Consider the following 21733-nt stretch of genomic DNA (forward strand, 5'->3'; position numbering starts at 1 on the left):
ACTCCCCTCCCCTTCCACACTTGCTGTCTCCTGTTTGTCTCTCCTTCTTCCTTCAGTTATCAGTCCCTATTATTATTATTTGCCCTAATGGCCTGTGTGCATGTCTTTCGCACACCCACTCCTTCTCACTGTGCTGTTGTTCTTGATTACTGTTTTTTTCTTTCTGTCCTCCGAGTCTTCCTTCAAGGCATAGGACCCCTCGGTGTGCCTCCCTCACTAAACTCCTGCCAATCTCCCCTCTCATCCCCCATGGAGTTTCATTGAATGGGTTGGAGAACAAGTCAGCCCACGGGGCTAACTGTCCTGCTAGACTATTTCCCCATCATCTCTTCCTTTCTTTCTTTTCTCTCCCCTGACCCCGGCCTCCTGCTGGGGTGGTTTGGTATGGATGCTTCCCAGCAGATAGTTAACCCTCACCCCTACTGCCACCATCTCAGTCAGGTTTGTGTGCAGAGCAGGCGCATAACACAGCATGTTTGCATGTTTATTTGTGTGTGTGTGTGTGTGTGTGTGTGTGTGTGTGTGTGAGAGAGAGGAGGGGGAAAGTCTGCTGTCGGCACAGCATGGTGAGCAGTCTGTGCACTAGACGGCACAAGCCAAGTTTCCTAGACGGACACACAAATGCTCCCACACACTCACAGACAGAGACGAGGACTCTCATTTTCAGAGAAGAGAATGGAGGCGGGGGATCTTTTATATTTTCCTCTTCCAACACGTTGCTGTTCTATTGTGAGCTGCCCTTGAAGACCCACGGCACTCTCTCTGCACTCTCTACTGGTCGATGCTTTCCTACTGTCTGATACAGTGTGAACAGATGCTCCCTTGATAGTCGTTGGCCTCTCGCTGTCACTGGGGCTGTCCAATCAGCTGTCACCCTGACTCCAAATTGAACTGTGACCACTCTCCTCCTCGGGTGAAGCATCAGCATTGGCTGGTATTTCCTACTCATCTGTACCCTCGTTTATTTATCTGTTACACCACCACTGCTATCCCCCACTCCCATCACACACACACACACACACCCTTGCTATCTGGCTGTGTTGTTGCCTGGAGGGAGTTCATTCTGCCCTCCTTCTCTCCTCCTCCTCCTTCTCTCTGTCGGCAGTGAAAGAGAGAGAGAGAGAGAAAAAGGGAGGGTGAGAAAATGAGAGAGCGAGAGAGGAGAGAGTGGCAGCAGTATCGAAGGAAGCAGAGCCATCTCTCCTCTGATCATCTTTCTTGGATAGAGGGATAAAAGACAGTCCCAGGAATCAGTTGTTACTCTCGTCTGCAGGATTTACCCAGCCTGGGTTTATTCTCCCTCTTTTCTCTCTTCACCTCCTCTTGGCACTGGACTGCTAGCTTTTACATCTCTCTCTCTCTCTGGCCGTCCTGACTCTTTGGTGTGTGTTTGTGTGTGTTGATGTAAGAAAGAGCTAGAGAAAGCGTGCTTCCTGCTGCTGCTTAGAAACGGACAGCGAGTATGACCCTTTGCCCAGGGGATCTGGGGCAAGAGCGAAGGGGTCGAGAGAGGGGGCGTGCTCAGGGGTTGACCCTTGCACCACTCTGTCTGTGTGGATCTGTGTGACTGTCTGAGTGTTTGTGTATGTGTGTGCATCCTAGCTGGCTGGGCGGTCCCAGCCTCACGCTTGGTTAGTGAGGACCAGAGTGCAGGGATGACAGGCTGAGTCCCAGCCCAGCCTCACCACACACGGAGCCTCCTTTCTGGGTGGCTGCGAGGGTAACTCTCAGTCATCCAGGACCGGACTGCTGCCTGCACGTTTGAAACAAGTTGCTCATACTTCATGACACTTAAACCGTAACCATGTTTGGACTAAAAGCACCACTTTACTACTTGCCAGGTAAGCTAACATCAAATATCTGTGATACGATAATGTACTTGTTTGTTGCTTTTGCATGTATTTTGTAAACAGACAATGGAATGGGGAAACATGTACATATGAACGTGTGTTTGCTTGTTTGCTCTGAGTGCACGGGAGGTTTAAGGTTAGCTGAGGAGGGCATCTGAAGAGACACTTGTCTCTGTGACGCTGGTCATGAGGTTGGAACCTGAGCTCCTCTGGTAATGCTCTGTGACAGCAGCTCTCACTCTGTTTCACTAACCTCTCAGCCCTCGATCAGCATGAAAGTCAGCAGGTAAACAGGATACTAAGTGGCTGTGTGTGTTTTACTCAACACAACACTGGTACAGGCGAAAGCAAATGTATGGTTCTGTATGAGTGATCTATGGGCGTCTTTGTGTCTAACCTGATGAGTGTGCATGTATGGGGTTTTGTGTGTGTAGAAATGAGTGAGTACTAGGGCAGGCGTGAGGTTAACGCCGGTCAGCGCTTAAGTGCGTCTCACGGCTCACTGGGCACTGATTGTGGAGAGGACAGCCAAGAGAGGGCAGTGAGAGATGGAGAGAGAATGACAGAGTGAGGTAGAATAAAAGAGAAGGAATCTTATGAAGCACATTTTCATCTATCTTTGACTGGTTTTTGAGCCTGTAGTGACACAATTCAATGTGTGTTAATATAGAATTTTGTTCATTAATATATAAACGTTTTGCCTGCTCACTAATTGACATATTGTACGCTTGTATACCTCTGAAGGAGGTCTCTCAGTGCTTTTTAATGAGCGTTCTTGTAATAAATGCTTAATTTCCTGCACATAGGTGCTCCTCCTCTGGTTAATGTGTATTCATCTGTGTGAGTGTGTCTCCCCACAGTAGAACTGGGTACACTTTACTGACACTTAGCAGAGATAAATTATTTATGTGCTTTAGTCAGCATTAGAGTGTGCAGTCAGACCATAACTGACACCACTTTAGTTTTGACCCTCACATTTCACTCTACAAGCCTGTGACCCGTTCTAATAGACCCCTCTGCCTGCCAGATGCCCAGTCAGCTGACCTGTTTATTAACTGCCATGTTTTACTTTACTACAGCCAACTACATGCACCTAGCATCATTTATGGATATTTAAATGCCTTTAGCTTTCTTCTTTCTTCTTAATTTTCCTCATAATGTTACCATGACTGTAGCGAGTAACTTCTGTGTGTCACTAATGAACATTTTAAATTAAGCTGATGTCATTTTCAAGTGATTTTTTTTATCTGCCATTTTGTTGTGTCAGTCTCTTCTGTCTCCTCTGCCTTACTGGCTTACCTCGCTTTTTCAAAAGGAGGGTTTTGAAATGGATATTTGCTGGTAAAGGCCACAGTGTGCCTGCTGTGTTAGAAATAAAGACAAGAAACACATAGAGGTGCTTGTGTCAGGGGTTACACAGAGGGACAATGGACTCAATGCAGTACTTTACTGCATGTGTCAAAGCCTTGATTAGAGTGCTTTTCATGCTGAAGGTAACGCTTGAATCATACTAAGAATGCCCAAGAACTAGGATGCAAAGTGGCAGAAAGAATATAGAGAGGGATACAGTAAGATCTGAAGAAATTTAGGAGCAGAGGTGGATTTGTTCACCTTCCCTCTCTGTTGCCTCTAGACTTCCTTTTTCTGATTCACCAAATTCCATTCATTTCCTTCCTCGTCCTTTCTCTTCTTCTCTTTCCTCATTTGCCCTATGGTATCTCTGACCCTTGTGCTTGTGTGTGTGTGCACTGCTCCTTGTGATCCCAAACATCCCACACCAATGTAGCATCCAGTGGGAGAGCCAATCAGATTAGAGACCTGGAGAGAGAGGCTCTTCGATGTGACGGCGGCCAAAGCTGCTAGTAAGGTTGGTGTGTGTGCGTGTGTGTGTGTGTGTGTGTGTGTGCGCGCGCTCAGCACTGTGGGTTGCTTCTTCTCTTTCCCCTTTTTTCATTCAGCCACTGAATGAACCCCTGCCTGCCTTCCCGTCTTAACCGCCGTTGCCTTGGAGACCATGTCAGACACATGCTAGTTCCCCATGATTATTTGACAACAACAAAAAAAAAGGTTGGGTTAAATAAAGAGGAATGAGTTGGGGGCGTTTTCAATGGGAAGAAAGCAGTGAAATGTATTAAGACAGAATAACAGCATGGGGTAAAGAGATAAAGGTGGAGAGGAGACACACTTGAACTTGGGTTGCATTTGCGTCACAGCTGAGATGGAGCTAAGCCAAAGAACAACCACTTCAAAATGGAGGATGGGTCACGGTCACTCTTTGTCATTTTTGCACTTGTCACTTTATTCCTTTCCCCTTTACCCATAATTACACATCATTTGCACCCAGTGCATTTGTGTTATGCGCCGGTGTAATCATGTCTCTCTGCCTATAGAAGATGGTGACCGTGGACATACAATATGTATGCATCTGCTTTTTCGCATAAGGGTCTTATGTGCGTGTATATCGTTAGGGTAAGGTAGTGTAAAGATAACAAAACTAAGAAGAAGAGTAGAGAAATGGATGAAAAAAACTTGAAGTGATGCTGAAACAAGATCACCCACAGAGGCACACAGGAGAAAGGGGGCCGTGGGGTTAAAGAGCAAGAAGGGCAGGAGTTTTGTTATGACAGGCCATAGACTGACAGGCTTTTAGTACTGAGTGACAGTCCTGTCAGATTCTGCTCAAAATCTGTTGAAGTAGTTGTAATACAGTTTGTTACTCACATAATACAACACAACATAAGTGTCATACAATACCCAGCAAGATGAACACATAAACATAAACATTTCTAGAGCTGTACCGGTTTACTGTTGTGGTCTTCTCTCTTCCTATCCTGCAGACTCTCTTTGAAAATCAATTCTTGGAGATACAGACAAAAAGCCTTTCTCTTCCCTCTCTCCCTGTCTCTCATACACACACACACACACATGTACAGGCCAGGCTAATCAATATGTGCGTGACCCATGCTGCGGTGTAAAGACCAAGATCAGAGTGTGGACTAATCACTGGTGATTACTGAGTGCTCATTTGAGCAGAAAGCTAAAGCAGTGTGTGTTGTAACAGTTTTGGGGTAAATGTGCATAGCAATCCATTTGTTTATGTGAAGTACAGAGCCATCAGACGCTGGGAACCTTAGCCACAGGACAGCACTCATTGATAAAAACCCAGCAGAGTAGTCCCATAGTGTGTTTGAAGATTATCTGAGCAGTAGTGAAATCATTATATCCAATTAACTACAGTATCTTTCCCCTCTTCCTTTCTCTATTCCTTGCTGAGACCATCTCCTTCGATCAATTCCTACAAATCTCTGTGCTGCATCTTACTCTCTTTATGCTACTGTCTACTCAGTGTCACCCATCTCTCTGCAATCCTTCTCCTCCTCCCACTGTGCTTTTTATCCCTCAGTTCACTCTATCATTGTATCCATTTATCTATTTTACTCCCCCTTTGCTCCTCGCTCCCTCCATCCCTCCATCCCTCCTACTCCATGTGCTCTGACAGCTCTGTCATTAGATGGCAGTAGCAGCAGTAAAGCAGTCACAATGATGGACTACTAGCTCCCTCACCCTTTTTCTCTCCCACTCTCTCGCTCTCTTGCTCTCCCTCTCTCCCTCACATTGCCCTTGCTATAAAAGCAATGACCCATTCTCGGTATGGCATCTGTTCCACGCCAGTCCCGCAGGTGGCACTGCACCGGTCATGGCTGTAAAGGTTGGCAGTGGCACGTCTTACCGGCTGCCCCTTTAGCCTCCTCATAAACCCAGGGCTGTTAAACCCTGACCCTCTACACCTGTGGCCTCTGTTCCACTCTGGACACAAGCCACTTCTAGCAACAGTGTCAGTGAAGTTCCAGAAATACACACACATAAGTGAACATGCTTAACAGAGAGTTTTCATTGTCTACTAACCTAAACATAAAGAATAAAAAGAGTCATTTGTTCTTTCCACTCACTTCCAATCTAATGTAAATGTACTCAAATATGCTCTTACTCCAGCTACAGTGCATACTTAAAGAAAAATGTACTATTTCTTTTTGATACATACTGTCCTACCTCCCTAAAGTCATCTGGATCTCCCACAAGAAAGCTTTTGCAGTGTCTGAGATGTTGTTTATCTTCCAGTTTTTAGCTTTTTTCATCTCATCAGAACATTACATTCTCTCTTGCAATGGAAGACAGGAACATACACACACTTTTCTAATAGACTAACAGGTGCAGGGATGTAATGGGGCATTTGCTGGTATCACAGTAGCAACTATGATTTATGGATTGCATTCAGTTTCCTTCTCTCTGTCTTTGCTCCCTCTGGTATTCTTGTCAGTTTTGCACCAGGGAGATCCAATCCTGTTTGTGTAATGCATTTTGTTGTATGTGGGTTTGTTTGTTCTGCTCCTCTGCAGCTGTGGACAGCACATGCGCACTCACACACACATGTAAGGAAGCAGCAGAGGGATGGGAAATGGTTCCCTCACAGCTGCGTGTATGCATGGATATCGCTTGGCAGGTCTTGTGTGTCACACTCAGAGCGCTCAAACACTCAGCTACCATGACTGACGCTCACCCCTGCTCTTTTAGGTTACCTCACTGTGAACCAACATGACCCCCATTTGGAATGGGAGAGCTATGAACAAGGTGCTCAGTTGATTTTGCATGTGTGTATATGTGTGTGTGTTGTCACCTCTCTCCTGAAACATTATTCCAGCAGCAGAAATAGCCGAGCTCTAATTGCCTTCATCTTCCTTTGCCTTCACTAATCAAATTAGACTACAGAGAATTCTAATTAAACCCTGCCTGCATCTGATGGCTCAGGGTTCACACACACACTCATGGGTGCACATTATTACACAGAGACACATGTGCACCTAGACTGTACTTTCACTTCATGATAGTAGAAGGCAGAGTTCTCTTCCCACAAGCTGACCACCAGAATTACTGAAGTGCATTGAGAATGGGTGTGGAACACAATGGACTGTTATTTAAGCTAGTTGTCTAATTAAGTTAAAGTACCAACATATTGGCAAATACACTTCGTGCCTGTGAGAGAAAAGAAAGGAAGGCTGGTCTGGTGAGGCTGGTGGTTGAGCGTATATGATCTCTCTAAGGTGAAAACCTTGTATTGATTTTGGCCTGTGGCAGAGATGTGACTCCTTGCACAGGGACTTTACAGGACTGTTGACACAGCATGCAGCACAACACTATGTTGGACACAACTCTGACTCCTGAAGGTTAGAACTGTGCTATGATATGCTGACCAAACAATTGCTCCAGACAGGCTGGGGTCTTATTCTGATTCACGTCTGATTATTATGTCTGTCCGTCTGTCCTTAATATGCTAACCTAAAAAATGAAGAACAATGTCACTTTTTTAAAGATTAAGAAAGATTAAGAAATCTTTATTAGTCCCACAATGGGGAAATTGCATTTACCCTAGGAGTGTTAGAAAAGACATGTTAATACCCATGTCTCTCTCACACACGGTTGATAGGTAATGTCTGTAGCCAGATAACCCTCTGTCTAACTGAAGCACCTGCTTTGTAGGCCAGGCCGAGCAGTCAGGTCCTCATGCTTAGCTGTTTTACCCTCTCTATCTTCTGCAGGCACATACACTCAAAAACACTTGAGAACTGACAAATGCCAATGATCACGAGTGTTCTTTGCACTTTCAACTGCACCATAAATTAACGGTCAGTGGAGAAACAAGCACAAAAAAGGAGATGGGGAAGAAGCAGGGTAATCCTCCCTCACTTCCTGAGGTAATTAGGAGTGTTTGAGGATATAGATTTATGATAAAGAGAAGGGGAGCACAGAGAACTGTGCCACCCAGATAGAGGGTAATAGAAAAATGGTTCGTTTTGTACTCTGAAGCTCTGTGGAGGAGTGTGCATTTGTGTGTCTTTGTATATGTTTCATGTGATGGGTAAGGGTGGCCTTTTAAGTTGACAGCTTTCCAATCATTAGCTGATGGGATTTCTGAGCTTAGCCATCAAAGCACCCCCTTCACTTCAGACAAGAAATGAAGAAAATGCAATTTGCCTCTTTCTGTCTTCTTTCCTCCACTTTGTTCAATCTGTTTTTTTTGTCCTCCTTATATAGACATTCAGCTACAGTCAGTGTGTGACATAGTCTGTTCTCACCTCCCCCTTAGATGAGTATCTGCTACCAGCTTTCTGTGCAGTCACGCTCAGTTGCCTCCCTCTTGGCCAGGTGTCATATGATAATCTTCCATGTGGGGTGTCAGTGGCTTCTCTCATCTCCCATGGTCAGTCTCTAGAATCCAGAGGGAGGCAGGGTAGGGAGGTGGTGGGGGGGGTGGGATGGGGGTTGCTGCTGCAGTGTTTATAGATGAGTTTGTAAATGCTCGAGTGTTGGAGGGGTGAAGAGTGAACAGCCAGTGACCTCACTGTGTCAGCTGGAGGTGCAATTTGGTACGTTCAAGGGTGTAATGAATGAATAACCTCTGTCGCCCACTTTATTTGCTGTGTGTGTGTGTGCTTGTTTGTGTGGCTGATTGGTGCCGAGCTGCCAGCCTCTCGGCATACAGGAAATGGAATTGAATCATGGGAGACAGATTAAGAGAATGGCGAGAGCTCATCACATCCTGTTAAAGGCTGGAGATGACTCAAGGCAAGGTCTCTCTCTCTCTCTCTCTCTCTCTCTCTCTCTCTCTCTTTCTTTCGTTCTTTCTTTCTTTCGTTCTTTCTTTGTCTTTCTTCTTTTTTGTTCTCTTGCATGGGGCAAGTGATCGGTGACTGTCTAAAACATCCTATTAAAATTAGTGTCACACACTAAATTTGTCTGACTGAGTGTGAGACGGAGAGACAGGGAGGGACTCAGTGATGGATGATAGATGATGGTTGTGACCTGAATAGATGGCTCCAGGCCGGTCAGATGAATTCCTCAGGAGGAGGAGTAATGAGAAGAGGGCACAGGATTACCGCTCCATCACTCTGTGTTTATGGAAGCCTTACAGCGACCACAAAATAAATAGCACAGTGGCTTTAGCTGGGTATAAATCTCACACACTGCATTTATGCCTGTACAGTATGAGCTCAAGAAATGTTCCTTTCTCACTTTCTCTTCTGTTTTTTGAAAAAAAAAAAAAAACTAAACAAAAAGGGAGCATAAAGTTTGGTGATATATCTCATCTTCTCATGTTCAGCCTTATGGGTGATGTGTATGTGTGGTTAGTTGTGTTTATTTGGCTGCTTGGTGTCAGAGTGTATCGGGGTGGTTTCATATCCTTAGGGAAAACTGAACAAACTGAAAGGTCAAACAAGTTTACATCAGCAGTTCTAAGTGAGTGGAGACATATAAACACACTTCCTTTCACAACACACACACCATGCATTGGTGCCATGAGCACAATAGAGACAAGAGTGACTGGCTAGCAGTAAAACTTGCCCTGCACTGCAGGTCTGGGAGCGGGTTTCCCGATAAATCCCAGAGTACAACCAGTTGAAGGATGATGCATTGATCTGACATGCAGTCGTCCTGTACTCCTGTGCTGATTGATGTGGCCTGGCTCCTGGCTCTGTGAGTGCCTGCTCTGGTCTCTCAGCATCATGTCAAGGGAGGTCTCAGAAAAGGGCGCAACAAATGGGGGGATGCTTAGGAAGGTGGAGAACAGCAGACGAAGGTCAGAGGAATGCAGAGTGTAAGGTGAGAAAAGGGCTAAAGGGAGGAGACGAAGTACATGGAAAGAGAAGACAAGTGAGTGAGAACAGTCTGACGAAAGTGCTTCCCCTCTTTGTACATGATGGAGGGGAGGGCTGGCATGACAGGGGTGAGGTTAGAGATGTGTGTGTCTGTGAGAGAGAAAGAGAGAGAGAGAGAGAGAGAGAGAGAGAGAGAAGAAAGGCTAGGGGTGGATACTGATGGGTGTGGGGGAGGATGAATGTTGGGAAGCGGGAACAGATTTGGGGAGGGCTGGCCAGCTGAATCCTAGTGGGGAGTGGCAAGAGTAAGCTGGCACTGTGGAGGCGGGCATATGGAGGGCAGGTTGGCACTTTGGCTGCCACCAGAGCGTGCACCTGCCGGCAGGGGGAGACTCTGCCAAGAGGAAAGGAGGGAGAGAGAGAGAGAGAGAGAGAGATAGTGTGCATCTGTGGTGTGCGGCAGTGAAACTGAGTTTGTGGCTGCTGAAAACTGTCTCCTAAGATTTTGGATATTAATGAGGAGTGTAAGTGTATCAGACAATGATGTAGTCTCTTTCAAGGCAGCTCCTTTCTCACCCAAGTCCTGCAGTCAGATGCAGAAAACATGTCTCATGGTAAAAGAACAAATAAACAGCCTTGATAATAGTGTTTACACTCTTCACTATGTACGCTACAACACACCCCCTAATTGGACTCAACTATTTTGGTGCTAACTAGCTGCTAATTAGATCAGTGTATTTCTCTCTCTCTCTCTCTCTCTCTCTCGCTCTCTCTCTTCTACTCTGTCATTATACAAACAAAACACTTCCAAGTGTTTTACTCAAAAAAACCTTTACTTCTGCATGTATACCAGAAAGCGTGGAGATAATTTCTGTCAACATATGGATTTAATAATCAGTGCGTTTGTGTACTTTGGCTACATTGCCACAGATGTAGGTGCCAAAAGGCAGTGCCCTTGTTAAGCTACTGTCAGGGAGTGTTTGTAACAGCCCACTGGAGCCCATCTGTATCCTAAAACGCACATGAACACAGAGTGGAGGGGGGTTCTTTTATACCTTTACATTTTTATAACAGACTCAATTCTCTTAGATAAAACTGATGGTAATAAAGGCTAATTTCCATGTAACAGCTTACATATTTGAAATTGGCTAGGTTTCTTTGTAGGATTGATGGCTAGCTCAGCAAGCTAGCTACTGTGCTGACAAAGCTAAGAATGAACACCCAATGACTTTACACAGTCTGTTTCAATGTTATAATATAATCACTATAATTATAATAATAATTAACAGTGATAAGCCCTGATTTAATAGTAATTGTAGCCTAACCGAATTACTGTATTCTGTTGAGTGTTTTATTATTTATTTATTATTTCTGATTTTGTATATGTGGACATATTAGTTATGTTTTTTTCTGTATATGTGTTTTCCTACAAATTTGCAGCCCTGTGTAGGTGGGTGTCCATAAGTCTGTGCTGTAGGTGAATGGTGTGGGGCAGTGACTCTGTGCTCTGGTTTTAGCCTTGGCTGTGGATAAGTGTTTGGGCTGCCATCTTTTTCCTCTGATCTGCCTCCTCTCTTTCATCAAGAAAACCACAGAGAGCAGGGCAGAGGAAGACGAAGCGGTTTAAAGGCTGGCAGCAACACCATGGCCTTGAGGTGTTATCTCTGCCCCTCACTGTGTTGGAGAGAGTGTGGAGGGGATGCAGAGAGAGAGAGGGAGACAGGGACTGTAGGAGTGATTGCAGTGCAGCCCTTTTTTCCTTTTTTCTGTTCTAGTGTGGAGCAGGATGGTTAGCAGATGGTCTTGTTACCAGCAAAATGAAAATGAACGCAGTAAAATTTGCTTGTGTTAATTTCTTGTCCCCCAGGTGAGATGTCGAGTGTTCACAAACCAGTACACACACACACACACACACATATCACAGATACTCGTGCATGCATAGCCTTGCCCTGCTGGCTTTAAACACACACCATCTGCATGTGGAGAAAGTGTGTCGGAGGAGTGTGAAGTGTGTGCTTGGCTTAAGGAATGTGTTTCCAATGTTCATAGCCATAGCTTATGTTGCTTTGGAATGTAAAGTGTTACCAAACACTTCATGTATCAGTCATCAGTAACCCAGTTGTCCAAAGACAGTGGGTGTTTTGAGGGCAGGCTGACAGAGCTAAAAAGAGGGCTGAATGGGCAATTAGAGGCAAAGGGAGGCAAGGGAATCTGTACTAACAGGGAGGAGGAGATGGCATGTTCATCCGCAGATGAAGACTAAATCCTTTCATTCTCTCCTCATCTTCCCTCCCTCCTTCCCCTGCTTGCTTAGCAGTGAGATGAGAGCTTCTGCTTTGTAACGTCTGCTTCTCCATGTTTGTGCGTATCATGGATCCGGACTAGTCCATAGCTTATCCCTCTGAGTGTGTGTGTTCTGCAGGGATAGAAGCGCCTTAGCCCCCTTATCGTCTTACAGTAGGGTGCTTGCTTTTTGCTGTTTGAACCTCCGAGGAGAAATAAAGTGATGGAAGGAGGAAGAGAGAGAGAAACATACCTACACCAGCTGTAAAGTATCATCATCTTTACTTTTAGTTGGAGCGATTAAGAGACACCATGCTTGCTTTTTTCTTGGAAAAGCTGGACTTAACAGCAGTAGGACATGATGACCTTGTACCTCTGTAAAGTACAATAGAGGTAGAACATCACTACAGTGTGTTTATATAGTAGTCCTCTTTACCAGCTAAGGTAATTCAATATCTGAAATGAGTGAGAGAGACATCCTGGAGAGCCAGCAGATTAAAAAGATTTCTACACAAACTGGGAAGTAGACACTTCACAGCTAATAGGCCTTCAATATTCAATGAAATGAAACATGAGGCAAATAAAGAAGGAGAAAAAAAGAGGGATGTAAGGCTTTAAAGAAATGATTTTGCATTATTTTTTTCTCTTATGGTTTTGAAGGACTCCTCCTCCAAACACCTTTACCTCCCTGGTACTCTACCTCTTGGTCTCTCCCCTTCTTCTTTATGTAGACCCACCAACCTTGGAGCACTGATACCGTGCTAACATTGCTACATTTAGAATTTTGATTCCTGCTGAGAGAGACGATGCCAAAATGTGTGGGCACTGCCGGTATAGCAGTGCGCTTCGGGTAAACTCAAATGGCATATGTTACACTGTAATGTATGTGTAACACACACACTTGCACACTAGTGTCTCTGTGGTGTTAATACCAAGCCACTATACTGCCTACACAGTCCTTGGATGTGAATGAAATGAGTCACATGTGAAGCTCTCTTCACACCACACATATGTTCCCATTGAACATACAAAACACTCCTACATACATTGTGCTCATCATTACAGAGCAACCTCCGGTTATGACTTCCTGTGCACACATATATATTAATGACTAAAAAAAAACGAGAACTATCTTTACTCAACATACACACGGAGCTCTACCTTGTCTCCTGTTGCTCTTAAACTGGTGTGGTAAGTTTCAGGTCTTGGTAGAGTCCTTGATGTATGCTGAAGAGTGATGATGAGCTTAATGCAGTCTGTCTGTGTCCTGGACGTGACCACCACATTAATATAGTACTAATACAAAGCTGTGTGTGCTGCATACTAATCACTGCCACACACTTTCTAAGGCACTTTCTTTATTTTCATATTGTCTGTTGTTGACAGACATGGAGGTAAGAGGAGACAGACATCTGCAATATGTAATCTGTCGACTGTCATAGCAGCACCACCACATTTATCATGTTTACTGACTCATTTTTGTTAAAAGGTGAACAACAACTGCAGCAAAAGCTGAGTTTTGATTAGCAAAACTACCTAAACTATACACTTAGCCTCCCTCTCACTTGTTTGGTTGACTCAGACACTACTGGAATTTTATAGAGAAATGCCAAGCTTACTAGGATATGCATTTTACCTGTAATGTAGAGATAATATCACTCAACTCTCTGACCCCTCACCTTATAGACAACCACATCTCAGACTGAATAGATAAACAATACTGCTTCAGAATAGCTCGATGCCCATGCAAAAGGCCTGAGAGGAATAGAGGAACTGCAATACTGAAATGAATCAGGAGGAAGGGGGCGGAGGGATCTGGAAGCATGACTGCTATTAATGGCCTAATAATGTATTTGGCTGTTTTGGCAGTTGTGAAAAGGGATGGGGGAGCAGAGTGTAGAGGAAAAGGGGTTGACAGCGTGTCACGGCTGGTTAAAAGCAAGCTGAGAGAAGAGAGAAAGGCCTTGTTTGCTGGGCTAAATGCTGTAAATAACATCAGAGAGTGCAGCTAAATGGAAATCAATGCAATTACCCTATTAGCATGGGCTTGAACTCGCCCTGGCTCCTGCTACGTCTTTCCCTCGCTCCCTTTTTTTTCCCGTTTTGGGTACATTTAGCAGTCTGTATTTTACAGGGCACTGTACATTTGTTGACAAGTCTGACAAACAAATCTAAAATGGCATTAAAATGACTCTGTGTCTGTTAGTAAGGACCTTTTAAGTGGACATGCTAGGTCGTTAACTCAATTGCAAGCACAATTATTTTGTTTAGACCTGCGGAACCCTCTTAATCACCCCTGTTTGGATGCTTAACAATTGCAGGGGGAGATAATGCTGTTAAGTGGTAAGTCATAATTAGATAAATAATTGGTTTGGCTATGATCATCCTCGGGCCATCTGTTTGAGGGTATGTGGGAGTGGAAAGGGGAGTGAGTGAGTGTGAGAGGGCGGGGGTAATGGAAAAGATGCAGTTTTTAGTGTTTTTTTATGTCTTTTGAAGAAGTGAATAACAAGTTACACAGATTATTCTTGTTGTTTTACACGACACCCCCACTCATTTTCTTCATTGAAATTGGAGATATGTTTGACTCCTTACAAATTAAAATGGAATATTTAGAACTTTCTTTTCTACCTCAGAAACACTTTAAAGTCCTTGTTTACAACAATGTATTCTTCAGTGATTGCTGTGTTTGTTTAAATGTACAGATCTACTACTCATGTGCACCCTCTCTATTTTCCAAAATTTTCTTCCTTTCTTCAAGATACGGGCACATCTGCTGCTGCCTTTCATGCTCACACGTCTCCGTCTGCACCGGCCCTAGACTCTTTCCTTTCCCTTCTTTCTTTTCGAAATCCCATTTCCTTCCTCCCTCCCTCTCCTCCTTTATTCTTCCTTACTGATCTAACATCACACATCACACATCAACAGTAATTTCTACAATCACTTCTACTACCTTTGCCCCCTCTCTTTTTCTTGTGTTCTCGGTGTTTTTTTTCAGCGAGTAGAATGGTTGCTTTGGTGCCGCTGTCTGCTGCTGTATTTAACTGTGAGGCTTCATCTCTGTAATGAGAGTGAGGTGGGAACAATTTGATCTAATTAGCGGCTGAGATATTGCCCATAAAGATTCAGCTGCTGCTGCATTCAGAGCAGGACCTGCATCCAGGTCGAAATGTACGATAGAATGAGGATCTAAGCACAGCAAGTGTAAAAGTGAATACTGTGCTTGTCTGTCTGTGTGTGTGGGCAATGTGTGTGTAGAGGTTGAGGGTGTCTACGTGCTCTTAACATTCACAATGACAGCACGCAATTAGCTTATGCCAGTGTGGCTAATAGAGGAGTGTACATTGTTAATTATGTCACAGCAGAGGGGTGGGAAGGTGGAATATATTTGAATAATGGGAAGAATGATATAACAGCGGGCCTTTAAATTCCTTGGCCCTTTTGTATGTGTAATGAAAGGTGTCTGTGTATGCGTGTGTCCACTCAGACCAAGGGGCCCATCTAACATTCATAAAGATAAAATACACAATGTGGAAACACATACACTCATTTACCACCCCCTCCCACACACACAGACACATCTTTTTTTTCTCTCTCACACACATGCGCAACATAGAGGCATGAGCGAGGGAGGGTATGTCTGAGTAGTGCACTCGTGCCTGGTTTTCCAGATCAATGATGTGTGGCTGGGTGATCGATGTGAGGGCTTAGCAGAGTGGAGAGAGCTAATGGGCAGGTCAGTGGCTCAGACACATCCTGGCTCCCCCTGCCTATTACCACTACGCCTGTTAATAGGCCTTACCACACTCCCCTGTTGCTCAAACACACACACAGATCGTAGGAGGATGGTGTGGAGGGAACACAGCCAAGCATGCTCATTCCACACAGCTCCTCTCTACTCCCTGTTTTAACCCATGTCTCTTCCACACGTCTTTGTTTATTCCTTATTTTTATCTCTTCATTCTTTTCTGTGGCCTTTGCCCCGTTTTAACCGTAAGCCTTTAGAACCACAGCATATGGTGCTGCTTGTGTGTGTGTGTGTGTGTGTGTATGTAAATAAAGGGAGGGACAGATAAGCAGCATATTTACGGCCGTGTAAAGTAAACATGAAAGAGATTACTGTGCAGCCCTCATCTAATCTCTGCAAAGTCTACTCTAACACAGGCCTAAAGACAATAGCCCATCTCCTGCATTTCTAACTGGCTGAAACATACATAAGTGGCTTGTGATTGGTCCTGTGTGGCTGTCAGTTAGAATGTATCTAGTGGTGTTTGGGGGGTCTTGGTAGGGTCAGGTACATCTGATTGGACTGCATGTTTGATTTGGGCTTTAAATCAAAGACATCCAAAAAAGAAAGCTAGAATGTGAATTTATTTTTTTTTTAAATATATTTTTTAATATTATATATATGACTATATAATAATATAATTACATTTTATATAGCACCTATGTACAATACCATTAAGGAATTACATTTTTTTCCACTGTAAAAGGACATGCTACTTTTACATTTTGAGTTTTATATCTGTAGTATAATTTGATGCTAGATTACAATTCCACCTGATGAAGCAACTCGGTTCGTTTGTTGAATCAGTTAATCAAAATATTACTTGGTGGTCTTTAAAGTTGTAACAGCACCTGTAATATTCCTTCTTGCTTGTCCATACACTGTGGGTCTGTACGGGACAGGTGTGCACATCTGTGTGAAAACACTATAATGACAGCAGGACAGGAAAATTACATTGCAGAGCATATTTTTTTTCCTTTCCTACCATGTCTTTCTGCCCATTCCTCGGCTTAACCTGTCACTTTGTGTAGATCCTCCTCTGTCTTCAGTGTGGTGTCTGATCTGCATGTTAATTATCTCTCTTGCATTAATTTAATAACTGGCTGGGAGGAATGTGGAGCACACACCCAAGAGGTGTATCATATGCCCTCCAGCCTTCACTCACATGGAAAAAACCCATGCACAGATGTATGCAAAGCCAGTGATTTTCCTTTGTGTGTAATGGCTGTTTGTTTGCGGATGGTTTTGTAATGGAGACAAAGCATAAAATCTGGAAATAAGCCTTTCTTAGCCTGTCCACTCTGAGTGTGTCTCCCTAAGGTGAAAGCTAAAAAAGCTGCCACTTGTCGTCAGCATAATGGAGGCGAGGCAGGAGGTGGGGGAGTGTGTGTGCTGTTTGTCTTTGAGAGGATTGAGGGAGTTCAAAGAAGAGGTAAAGGAGCCATTCTTTTTAGATCTTGTGGGGGAGGAAAGCGTGCATGCTTTCAATGCTGGGCAGTTCTTCTGAGAGACAACACTTTACACCATCAATATGCCTATAGGCTTACACAAGCTGAGTATGCTGACACATATACACACATGTATGTATAGGCACTCCGATTGCCAACCCTGACCTGCACAGCCTTTACAGTAGTACATTTTGAATTTGCAGGCTGTGTGATTTCCTCTTACCTCTAATAATTAGAGCCAATATTATTACAACCTTCCCAACACACACACATAAAACACACTCTCTCACTCCCTTTCTCAGTCATGCAACAAGGCTGTGTCTCTGGTGGCTGATAGATTGTAATGAATGTAACAGCAGTCAGATCCTTCAAAAGCCTCTCAAAAGCTTAAGCCCCTTTATTAAATTAAGCTAACGATGCCTAAGGCCAGGTCCGCTGCTGAGAGAGAGAGGGAGAGAGAGAAATGGGGAGCTGGGGAGAAGAGAATTTAGAGTTGGGGCAAAGGGAAGTAAGAGGCTGCAGGAACAAGGAGGAGGCGATGGAGAAGGAGGAGGAGGAGGAGGCAGTGTTAGAAGCGCGTATATGTGAAATGGCAGGTAGTCAAATCAATATGGGATGGTAGGAACGGGGGGACGTTTTGTATCAAAGGAAGAAGGTGGAGGAGGTTAAGAAGAAAGGCTGGTGAAAGAGGACAGGAGGAGGAGGAGGAGAGGAATACCCTGCAGACTCCCATAGTTAAACAGCAGTACACCTGCAGCCGCAGCAGAATAGTAATTAAGTTAAGGCTCATTGTGGGAGATTCACAGTGCAAATGTGTGTTTTTCAATCTGTGTGCCAGAAACTGTCGATGAAAACATAAATGTTTAAACCGCTCTGTGGAGTTTTTAAATGGGACAAACATTTTGAAGCTGTTTTCACACTCTTTCGGTCATATGTTAATTACACTGTGTGCTAAATGCAGCGTTTAGGAAAGTGGCACAATAAAGTAAAAGCTGTGTTTTTCAGCATGCGCTGATGCAAATTCATGCATTTCGGAGCATATTTACCTGCACTAATGAGCTTCAGCGTGTCTTAGCAGGGCTGCCTTTGATAAATGTGTTAGTTGATAATTGACACCAATGTTGTTTTCACCATTTCCCTTCCTCCACTGATTGAGGCAGTCCTGCTGAGGGGTTTTATTATAGACCAAAACATACTTTTGAATATTATTGTGATGCCAGAGATGGGACTATCGTTTTCTGAGTAGCCCTAACAGCAGCGACTAATCACCAGAAACACTAAAGACTAATAGCTCATTAGTAATTGGAGTGAAAAAAGACCATAAAAAATTACTAATTGACTAAATATTTCTGAGTCAACTAAGATATTTTAATACCTAAATTACTGATTATTTGATTAATTAAACAGAGTGGGAATCCCTTCATCTGTTATCTGTATACATATAGCAGGCACCTTGGGGACCCAGGTCTTGGTGCTGCACTTCTGCTTGACCTCAACAGGTCAAGTAGAGGTGCAGGATACACTATAACCTGGATGAAAGACAGTGCCCAATGCACTCTTTGTTTTGCCTTCTGTTATACATAGAGGCGGGCTATGGCAGGTGATACATAATTAGGCTTGCATTAGATCCAGATGCATCCAGCAATTAGCAATTTACAGCACAATGTACAAAGGGCTTCATCCCATTTCTGCCCCAGTCATCACCTGCTTAATCCTCATTTTGATCCTTGGCATCATGAGAACATCGTGTCTTTACTGCTTACAAGTCAGGCTTTGATTTCACAGCCTGTGCAGTCGCTGGTATCTAATCCACAGTAAAACCATTGATAAGCCAGACAGAGGCAGAGCCTGTCAGCTGAGGCGTCTGTGTGCTCTTTGTGGTTGGCTGTCCCCTTGTGGACACTTACTGTAATTACTCATTCTTTATTGTACACTGTATGGCCATGCAATAGTAGTTACAGCAGAACAAAGGCATACTACTGTTAGTAAGAATTGTTTAAACGTTTAATTCAGATAAGCATTTCTTAAGTACTAATTAAGTGGAGCTTTGAATGTATTATTGAGGAAATACAATGATGAAGCTAAGTGAGGTGGCCATGTATTTAAATGTAGAGACGACTGATTACCGAGAGAAGCAGAGAGGTTGTTCTGTGGGGAGTGAGTGAATTATTTAAAAATTACATATATATTTATATTTAATGACTCTCGGTTCAGATGCCAGTATGTACAGTAAAACCTGCAAAAATAAAGGAACAAATAAATAAATAGAGGCTATTACAACCAGCCATCCAGGTTGCCTGTAAACACATGGATTATTTTCACTAATTAATCATGTGTGCTGAATATAAAGAAGGCGCAAATTAGCCCCACATTTGTAGCATGTATTAATGACCAGGAAGTAGCTAACTCTCTCCATCCTGCTCGGGGATGGATGGGACATTCTGTATCCCGCTGAGATGACAATGCGGGGTCAGCGCTGTGGGCTCAGGGGGCGTGACTGGGAGGGAGCAGGTGCTTCACCCCCCGCCCCCCCTCCGACTTGTCTCTCTCTGTCTGCCTGTCTGTCCGGCCCCCGCCGGAGAGGAAGCTCCACCTCCCGGCTCCCAGCAGCCGGCCGCCTCTCTCCTCCTCTCCCCAGCGCTCTGCTCTGCTGTGCTCCGTCCCTGTGGCCTCGCTTGGCGTCGGAGCTTCCTGCGTGACAACAAAAGTGCGGAGTCTCTGTTCTCGACGGAGGGATGGATTCGCGCTTTTACCGCTGACGGAGGGAGAAATTTACTCATTTATAAACACTGGAATAGCTCATACTTGTTTGCGGTGAGTGATTGTGTTGAAATCTGTAGTTATGTTTTCAAACCCGGAGGTTGTTTGTGTAAATGAGCGAGCATACGGCGGCGGGTATGTTGAGGAAGTCATTACTATATCGAGGAAACGGGTGCTAGTTTTTTCTTTTTTATTTTCTTTTTTTTGAAGGTCGGTACCGAGCCGTGTGTGTGCGCGTGCGTGCGTGTTTGCGGGTGTGTGCGCCGCGCGTGTGTATGTTTGTGCGTTTCGCCCTCGTGGGTGTACGCGCGTGCTTTTGTGTGTGTGTGAGTGTGTGTGTGTGTGAGAGAGAGAGAGAGAACAAGAGAGAGCGGTGCAACAGAAAAAGAAAGAGGGAGACACTCCGGTGCGTTCACTGTAGGATTTTCGTGTAATCGTGCTTTAAAATGTAGATTAGCCCGAAGGTCTGAAAAGAATAGCAGCGACCCCCACCCCCTCAAATTAACTTCTTGTAACGTTGTTACCGGTGCACTGTTGTGATTATTATGTAAAGCACAGCCCAGAAGGGTTCCTGCGTTAAGCCATTTACGCTCACTGTAGACCCTTTGGCCTACGTTAAACTGTTTTGTTGGCTTTACTTGGCTCCTAATTCGTAGTCTCCAGTCAGACTGGCTCCTTTAAAATCATTGTCTCCGTCAGAGCGGTGAAGTCTGTCTGAACAGGGGGCATTTCCTCTGTTCAGATGTGACTGCCAGGCTGACACATTCTGACCGTTTGGTGCTGTGAGGTGAAGGATCTGACCTGTGTGTGTGTGTGTGTGTGTGTGTTCGTGCGTGTGCGCGCGTGCATGTAGCAGGTGGACCGTGTTGAATCACTTCCCACGCGCTCCTTCACTTCTTTTGAACTACAGGCGCGTACGACAGCTGCTTCTGTAGGGAACACACACACAGGCGCACAGCACTCATCGCGCTCGTCACACACCTCGGGTTTAAAACACGGTCTACAGACACAGCGATGAAGCAACAGGCTTTACCGAGCACACTGTGCAGCGGGTTGAGTTTATCTGCAGCCAGAAGGAGTCTTGTTGTGTGTTTTAGCTGCTGCTGATAAGGTTAGCCATAACTGCAAGAGCAGGGAATTAGAGCCTTCTGGTTTTTATAGTGAGACAATCCTCCTGCTGTCTTTAACAGCTACTGACTGCTGCTGGAGATGGGTCATTCACTGCCTTAGTAACAGCATGCTGTCATGTTTTCAGCATAATTCTGTGGTGTGTAATCTTTTTAATTCGTCATCATACATTACATGGCTCACAGACTGGTTGCTCGCAGAAGTGGCTCAGAGCAGTGTGGGGTACAGACACCTTATGTTTAAGTTCACTTCTTAAAAAGACTTTTTGACCTAATAATGTAAGGTGTTAGATGATTTCTTAGTCTTTTTTATTACAGTATTGTCCAGGAAAAAAATTAGGCTACTGTTGATGCCCTATGTATCACATGATTGTCATTCCCTATATATTTGGTAAAGATTTTAACCCAGATTAAGGCCAAAGATGGGCTCATGCTTAACTTCAGATTGCACCTTCACTGATTACAGCCAGTGTCACTGCTGCACTTGTACTTGTTTCAAGGAAATCCCCCAAAACTTGCATTTAAACCCTTTATATCAACTGTCAGTCACAGGTTGATGTCTGATCACCACCTCTCAGCCTTATATGTGTTACTTAACCACACGTGGTAAACATTTTTTTCAGCCTTGAGAAAACCACAAGAAAATAGACTAGCTGTTTTCCTGTGTAATGGTTCCCGCCTCTCACAGAACCTGTCAGTCACTTGGTGAAAGAAAGCCACTTCAAATCTTGCCTTTGATTTTCATTATTAAAGTCCCTCTGCTAGTTTATATTGCATAGTTAAAATAGTGCCTGCAGTAGTGATTTTACAGATGTAATTATAAGTG

At 44.2% G+C, this 21733-nt stretch overlaps 1 protein-coding gene across 2 annotated transcripts in view; it reads left to right on the forward strand.

Moving 5' to 3' along the window:
• LOC114433882 (genetic suppressor element 1-like) overlaps window positions 1–21733 on the forward strand; it is a 165233-nt gene that overhangs the window by 110130 nt on the left and 33370 nt on the right. The window contains exon 1 of one of the 2 annotated variants that reach the window (XM_028402646.1): window positions 19616–19834. The exons of the other annotated variant lie outside the window; for it this stretch is intronic. The gene's annotated coding sequence lies outside the window, so the exon portion shown is untranslated. Of the gene's footprint in view, window positions 1–19615; window positions 19835–21733 lie in introns of those variants that run through there. 2 annotated transcript variants of the gene reach the window in all.

The sequence above is a fragment of the Parambassis ranga genome, chromosome 3, assembly GCF_900634625.1.
Source record: "Parambassis ranga chromosome 3, fParRan2.1, whole genome shotgun sequence".
NCBI classification, from domain to species: domain Eukaryota; kingdom Metazoa; phylum Chordata; class Actinopteri; family Ambassidae; genus Parambassis; species Parambassis ranga.